The following is an 8132-nucleotide window of genomic DNA, read 5'->3' on the forward strand; positions in this document are numbered from 1 at the left end:
TTTTTGCTGTTTTTGCACTTCCATGTACATTTATAACTACAGTAAGAGGCTTCTTAAAATATTTTAAAGGTCATGGGATAATCACATTTTCCCCCATCGATTATTAAGATTGCCTTGTAGTTTCAGCTTGCAGTCATTTTTGCCATCCTGCGTGACTCTGGTCGAGGAACAAGTCTGCGTACATTTAATTTATTTTTCAGCTTTGTGCTTTTCGTTGCCTCAGCAGAAGGTAAGGTCTGTATGCATAAGATAACCTGAGAGTGGGACCATGTCACATTCACTGGATGTTCCCCGTCCCCCAGGATAACAGTTGGCATACCCTGGATATGCAGCAAATACTTATTAAAAAATTGAGGAATAATGAAGAAACACAAATAAATTATATATATTTAAAGTGTGCAAGGGAAAGCTTTGATATATATATACATTGTGGAATGATTACCAGGATTGAGATAGTAACACGTCCAACACCTCACATATTTAATCTCATGTGTGTGCGTGTGTGTGGTGAGAATGCTTAAGATTTACTCTCAGCAACCATCATGTACAAAATATTGTATTATGAACCACAGTTACCATACTGTACATGAGATCCTTGAATAAATATCTACATGCCCACATTTACTGCAGCATTATTCACAATTACCGAAATACGGAAACAACCTAAACGGCCTTTGGTGGATGAATGGATAAAGTAAAATCAGTCTATACACACAATGGAATACTATTCAGCCATAAAATGGAAGGAAATCCTGCCATTTGTGACAACATGGATGAGCCTGGAGGGCATTGTGTTAAGTGAAGCCACACAAATACTATATGGTATCACTTATATGTAGGATCTAAAAAAAGCCTATTTCACACAAAGGAAAAAAGGGTGGTTGCCAGAGGCTGGGGGGAGGGGGGAATGGGGAGATGTAGTCAAAGGGTGCACATTTTCAGTTCTAAGAAGAAAAAAACTTTGAAATGAACCAAGGAGTGAGGGGGCATCATGTGTGCCAGAGACTTCCCGGTGGACGTGTTCGCAGGGCTTCCCACCCAACATGTGAGTGCCCGTCCGCAGCACTGGACTTCAGGGTCTTCTCGTGACAGGGCAGCCAGTGCCCTGAGACCAATCCTGGGGTTCCCTTCCTCGTGCTGGGAAGTGCCCAGCGGCCTGAGGGGCCCTGGCTTTATCTGCATCTTCCATGACCTCCCTCACAGATGGAGATTTGGGGTCACACGGATAAGAGGGGCGCACACTGCCACACCTCACTCTTTCTAATATCCTGAAACACCAAATTCTCAAAGTCTGAAGAGGCCGTGAGGAGATCAAATAGCAGAAGCTCCAAAGAGCACCCCAGCCCCCACCCTTGGTCTAAGTGCCAAGGCGGGGCCCCGCTCCTAACCGGCTCCTCCCCTTGCCACCCAGAATAAATGTGTACCACTGTCTCTGGATTCTCCATTGGCCTGACTGGGCCTTTGGGGTGGGTAACCGCTGGAGCCTCACGCAGGCCGGAACAAACAAAGCCAGTCCCTTGGGGACTCAGAGCCCCCAAATCCAGACCCCCAGTACCCCTGAGGTCTCAGACACGAGCCCAGCCATGCGAGAGCCAGAGCATGCAGCGTCCCGCCCGCTGCCGCGCCCCTCCTGCCCCTCCTGCCGGGCCCCGCCCCAGCTCCACTGGCCATTCCCTGGTCTTGCCCCTTTTCCTTCCCTCATCCCTCGGCCCCGCCCCAGCTGGAGAGAGTGAGCAGGCACCCTGCCCGCCCCCCGGGGCTGCACATGCTTGTCCCTCAGGCTTCATTGTCTGCACCCAGGGTGACGCTGTCATTAAATCTTTATTGGTGAGGAAGAAAGAGGGACAGCCCTTTGTCTGGGGTAAGATGTTAGTGGAGCCAGACCCTGCTGAGCACTGGGGGGCAGGCAGCACCGACATCGGGACTGGGACTCCTAAAAGGCACAGGGGCCAAACATCTCGGAGAACAGATCTGAACTGGGAGAGAAGAAAGACTGGGTCCAAGGATAACTGTCAGCTCCAGGGCTGGTCCCGGAGAGCCCGGAGGGGAGAGCCCTGCTCGGGGACCATCCCCAGGGACCCTCTCAGCCAGGCGCCTCCAGGAAGACCAGCGGAGGCAGGGTCGTCCTCCAGGACCCGGGAGAATCTCTTGATTTCTGCCTATTCCATTGACAGGGTCTGTACGTTGCAGGACAGGTCAGCTCAGGCTGGAGAGGAGGCTAGAGGCCCAGAAATATTCTAAGCCCCTGAGCAAGGGCCTGGGAGCAGATATTTTGGAATCTCAGTTGGGATTCTGTGACTGGAGAAGGGTCATGACATCCCTGGAAAGGGTCAGATGGCTGCTCTGACCTGGGTAGCAACGAGGTCCATGAGAATAGGCAACCAGGACAGGGTAGGAATGTTCCCGAATCCAGGCTTCTCACCAGACCTGGGAAGCCCCCTGGGCCGCCTGAATTGGGCAGGAAGGATGGCGCCTCCTCCTCAGGTGCCCAGTGTGTCCCCTGAGCAAACAGGCTCTGCTTTGAAGTGGACAGGGAATGTCCCATTGCCTTGGGGGAGAGAGTATTGGGCTTTCACACTTTCTAGAACATTCAAAGACCATGACCCCTCCTAACTCCTTAGGTATCGTTGCAACGGGGATCCTGTAAAAACATCCCTTACTTGAACCTCTGCAAGTTTCCCCATTTCCAGTCAAGTTCACATGAAGGCTGTCAGTCATCCTTTCTAATGTTCAGGTTGTCTGACAACCTGGGTGGTCCTTCTGAGCTCCTCGCCTGAGGGAATCTACCAGTCGTTCACTGGGCAAGGCCCAGGTTCACCAGCCTACAAATGGGATGAAGTTCAGGGATGTTTAGATTTTCTGTGAAGGTTATTTGAGGAAGTGGATGAAAAATTGCCCTCCCAGTGGGTGTTCAATAAACAGACATTGATGATGATTACCATAGCTAATCTCGCTCTACTGCAGCTCCTTAGTAAAGCTGATTGCCTGCTAGTTAACGTGTCTATTGAGTACAACCCAGTCCAGTGTAACCCAATTTCACACAGAGGCCATTTGTACCAAGGGTAGAAATGTGGCAAAAGAAATCTTCTGGAAAGATACCAAAATGGTGAACATCTTTCAAAGAATCAGTCCTAGCCTTGGTGGCAGTGGTATATAAGAATTGTGTGGGCATCATATTGAATGGGGGAGAGAAAGCCATGGAGAATTCTTTGGGTGGGGTGGGGGTGGGGGATAGGGACCCTCTTGCTTCCTTTGGGCCCAGAAACTTCAAAAGATCCCACGTGTTATCCAGTCCAGGGGTGTGTCATCCCTGAACACGGCAGATCCTTCAACACCAAATTTTGTGAGGGGAAGGTGTTGGTATCTGTCCCCTGTGCTTAATACAAAAAGAATAATGAGATTTTATTTCTAGGCCTAATGGCCCACTCTTGATCAGAATCTCTATGTCAAAGTTTAGTGGAGGGAAGGGGATTTTTTTTTTTTTTATGTCCTCAGTATTTTTTTTGAGAGGGCATCTCTCATATTTATTGATCAAATGGTTGTTAACAACAATAAAATTCTGTATAGGGGAGTCAATGCTCAATGTACAATCATTAATCCACCCCAAGCCTAATTCTCATCAGTCTCCAGGAAGGGGATTTTTGAAGCTGCATTTGCCTTGATTGTTACTTAAGTTTGTTACTTAATTATCAAAATACCCTTGGTAAGGGGCCAGTGAGATAATGGTTGGATTCCCAAAACACCTGGAAAATGGCAGGGGCTGCTCGCTGCCTGGGAGTGTCCTCTGTGGGAAGAACTGTGACGTAAAAGAAAAAGCCTCCTGGTGGCAGCTGCCCTGATGATGACAGGGCTTCCTGCAACCTGCTATGTGTGTCTCTTTCCCTGGCTCCAAGGTCCTGAAAAGACTCAACCCCAGTGGTTTTCAGACGTGGGTACCTACATCTGACTTCTCAGGGCCTAGGCCTCTGCTCACATTCTGCGACGTAGTCTCCTCCAGCCAGTTTGCTGAGCTGATTCCATCTTCCTGGGAGGAAACAGCCAAAAGAGTAATCTCCCTGTTGGCCTCAAGAATGACCCTGTCTCCACTTCGGCCTCACTCCTCTGTTTATTTCTAAACTCACCCCAGAGGAAAATCTTTCATCTCACCCCTCCCCAAGCAAAAAGACCCATATTGTACAGTCTTGGGCTATTTACAGGGTCCTGTTAGGATCGCCCGGCTCCACTTGCCCGGCGCCCGCCCTTCCCCACTTCTCCTGGGGATTTTGCCTTTGCCCCCTGAGAGAAGCCCACCCCCCTTGTTCCCTGAATGGACTCTTGATCATGACCTGCCATAAAACATGAGTGTCAACTTGACACATGGAGACATTTTCTTCAGGCATGACACCATCTCCACAAAGCTGTTTTCACTATGGAACATTCTGATAATTTTGATGTGGCCAAAGATCCCTCACAGTCAGTCATACTTCCAAGTTTTGTTTTCTTCTGTCTAATGTCAGGAGCAGGCTAAACCCTTCCTGTCCCCCAGCCAGGGCTACGGCCGTCTCGTTTTAGTAAATCAATCCATGTCTGTGGCGTGAATTAATGAATGAGTTCCCTTCCTTAATTACTTCTCTTTCCTGAATGGGTATATGATTCAATCAGTTAATCTGGAGAAATGCAAAGACCCAAGAGGTTAACTGGGTGGAGATTGAGGAATCCAATCAGGTATTGGTTTCTAATTGGAAGCGAGTAGTTGAAAAGGAGGAAGTGTGATTAGAGAGGTCTGTAAAAGCCTTCAGCACCAAAGAAGAGGTGCAGAATCCTCCACCTCTGGGCTCATCGGCTTGGTTCTCCTCCAAGCCTGGCATCTGAACACCCTGCCAACTGGGCAGAGCTGGTAAAATACCAACCTCAGCTAAGGACCCCCCATCTTCCCTGGGCAGCCAGTCTGGCTTGGTGACATGCAGCCCAAGAGGGCACAGAAAGTTCCTTTTTTCTTCCTTTTCAGATGAACGGATTGAAGGCTTCGGTTTTGCCTATAAGGACAGTTTTGCCTTAATCCTGACCATTTTGATTGATGCTTTGGTGCATGTCATTTTGAAATGTCTTGACCAAGCAAGTTTTTTATTAAAACGAAAAACAACTGGTTGGCATTTTATTCATTGACATTTTAAATATTCAGCTGATGCCCTTAGGCTATAGCTCATATACTTTGTGGTTTTGTGATTTTAAGAGTTCTGCTCCTTTTCTACCTAAAAGCTTAAAAACATTCCACAGGACATTTTTAAGGGGTAAAGTCTCTTTCTGGATGTGAACTCTTTCTTCCCCTGAACTCTTGCTGACGTGGTGATTCTAAAGTCGTGCATAGACACATGTCTCAGGGTTTTCCACACTAACTCCCAAATTCTGTTAAGATGCTGTTTGTTACACGGCTTTCACAGTGTGTGGATTAAATTGTTTTAAGCGAAAAATGAATGGTACCCATTCTGGAGGCATCTCTCCCAGCTGGGCGAACTGTGGGAACTGAGGTTGTGGGCTGTGTGGGGCCACGTGACACCCCCATTCCCATCGTTTTAAGGCCTTGAGTGGGGTTCTGAAAGTTTTCCTCCCAAAGGGCAGGGGGTGAGCTTCTGAGCTCCTCAGTACCCACTTCCCAGGGGGACTGGAACTAAGTAAAGCAGGGATGGAAATGGATGGGCAAGGGATCGCCTCTTCTCCTCGGTGCTTGTGCAATGCCCGTCCTTGCACTGGTGAGGGCTGACTCGGGGGCTTTGTGGCGCACTGAGTCCAGAGTGGAACTGTGGTACCCTGAGGCGTGCTGGGGAGGAAAGATTTTCCTCTGCCCTTCAAAGGTTCTTCTGGCTGGTCTAAGGATCAAATTGACATGAGACAGATTAAGAGGAGAAAATCTAATTTCGTACATACGGGAACCCTACACGCATGAGACAAAGGTAGGATGAGGCGTCCATGCTGTCCTGGGCTAAGGAAGAATTGAGGGATCTGGGGCTTGGGAGAGGAGGGCAGCCACCAGGCAGCAAGAAGAGCAGACGTTTGGTAATTAGGTGTTTGCCCTGCCGTACAGCTGGGTAACTCAGGTAAGATTTATCTCTGCTAGTAACTCCCAGTTCAGATTCTTCTAGGTAGTTTAGGGAGGAGCAGAAGCTTCTCTTGAGCCCACAGGGTCTCCATCACCTCCATGCCAAAGTGGCGCATTTCGGGGACGTTTGTGCTGAGTCCCGGAGGCTCGCCCACCCCCGCGAGAGCAGTGACCTTAGCCCCGAGTGGTCACCCCTAAAGGGTGGGGAACAATGGGTGGGCTCGTGCTTGGCTTGAGAAAGATGCCTTGCTCTCCACTTTCTGCAGGATTCCTTTCGTAGCAGACCCGTGATGAGCACGCAGACTCCTGGAGGTTGCGGGAAAGGGCCCGCTGAGGGACAAGGCCTTGTCGTTGCCGCCCGGGAGGACCTGCTGCTAAGCTCTTCCCGCCACTGTTCACAGAGGCCTTCACTGGGCAGCAAGACCCTGAGGGCGTTAGTGCACTCTGGGCCCTTCACCCGCCTTCCTCTGGGGGGCCTGAGGCAGAGCTCCCCCCCCCAACCTTATCAACAGTGCTTGATGGCCTTGATGGTCCTGCATGCCCGGAAGGTTCACCCCAGCTAAGGCTGATCCGGGTAGCTCGGTAGGGTCCTGGGCATCTTGGAAGAGACAGCTGAGTTTGGAGAGAGTGGATGGCCGAGGGGTGGACCAGAGGCTTCTGAGGATGCCGGTGAGGAAGCTCAGTCCTTGGCTATGGCTGGGCTCACTTCCTCTGGGGCATTGCTTACCTCTTACTGCTGTTGCTCAGTGAGTTACTACACACAACTAGAACATACTAAGTGGTCAATGAGCCCCTGGAGTGAAGGGCTCTTGCAGGGCCTCCATTGCCGGCTCAGATGCCATGACCATGGACGTGAGCGTTCCTCGGGGTCCTCCAGGTGGACCATAAGCCTCAGTGCCTGGCCTTTGTGCTGAGAAAGGGTTTCACTGCACAAGACAGGACCTCCCAGTTCTAGAAGGGGTCATTCACACGGCAGATTAGCCAGACCCTAGGCCTCTCCAACCCATGCCTGTCATGGTGGGTAGCATTCCTTGAATAAAACAAGTTGGTGGCCAGTAAAGACATCCAAATTCCTTTTAGCAAAACACTAAAATCATACAGACATGTAACTTTTTTCAGTGTTTCTATGCTGCATTAAAAAAAACTTAGATTGTTTTGGGGGGCTAGCTCTTGTCAACGAGAGGTTGACTTTATCCCCAACACCTCCCTTTTCTGTTCCTCTAGTCAAGAAAGACTAGAATAGCATGTTTTTAAGTCACCATATTAGGATGTATGACAAACTACCTGTGGTTAAATGAATGACCCCCTTGCCTGCGGTAATGTAAGACGCCGTATTAGTCAAGCTTCTCCTGGCTAACCGATGGGATGTATAGAGATGTGTAGTGGAGATTTATTGTAGGAATCATCTCACCCAGTTTCAGAGGCAGAGAAGTCCCACGGTCCGTGTCTGCAAGCTGGAGAATGTGCAAAGCCATAACTCAGTAACTTCTGAGACCAAAGATGTGAGAACCGTGGGAGCTGGTCGTGTGACTCCAAGTCCGAGGCCAGAAGCCAAGTCCAGGAGACCCCTGGTATAAGGCCTGGAGCCAGGGGCTCTGCATTCACGGGCAAGAAGAGGGAAAATTTGCTCTTCCCCTTCTTGTTCCCCTGGCGCCTCCAAGCTCTTGGATGACGCCCACCAACATTGGAGTGGGGGATCTTTACTCAGGCCACTGGTTCAAAGGCTCATCTCTTCACAAACACCTAGCAGACACACCCAGAACTAATGGGTTACCAGCTCTCTGGGCATCTCTTACTTAGCCCAATCAAGTTGACACATAAAATTAACCATCGCAGTGACCCTGAGCAAAGGGTACCCGGACGAAGGCTCCCTGCTCAGGAGTCAGGGGCTGGGGTCACTGCCTGGAGCAGGGTTTCAGTTTCCCCATAAAACTGTGTGAATGCTGCTCACCCACCTTGTGGGATGCTTGTAGGCACCAGTGAGATGAGACACGTTGAGGGCTTGGCACTGGGCCTGGCATACAGGAAGAGCTCAATAAATGGGGCTTTTCCTACC

Source organism: Manis javanica, chromosome 4 (assembly GCF_040802235.1).
Source record: "Manis javanica isolate MJ-LG chromosome 4, MJ_LKY, whole genome shotgun sequence".
NCBI classification, from domain to species: Eukaryota; Metazoa; Chordata; class Mammalia; order Pholidota; family Manidae; genus Manis; species Manis javanica.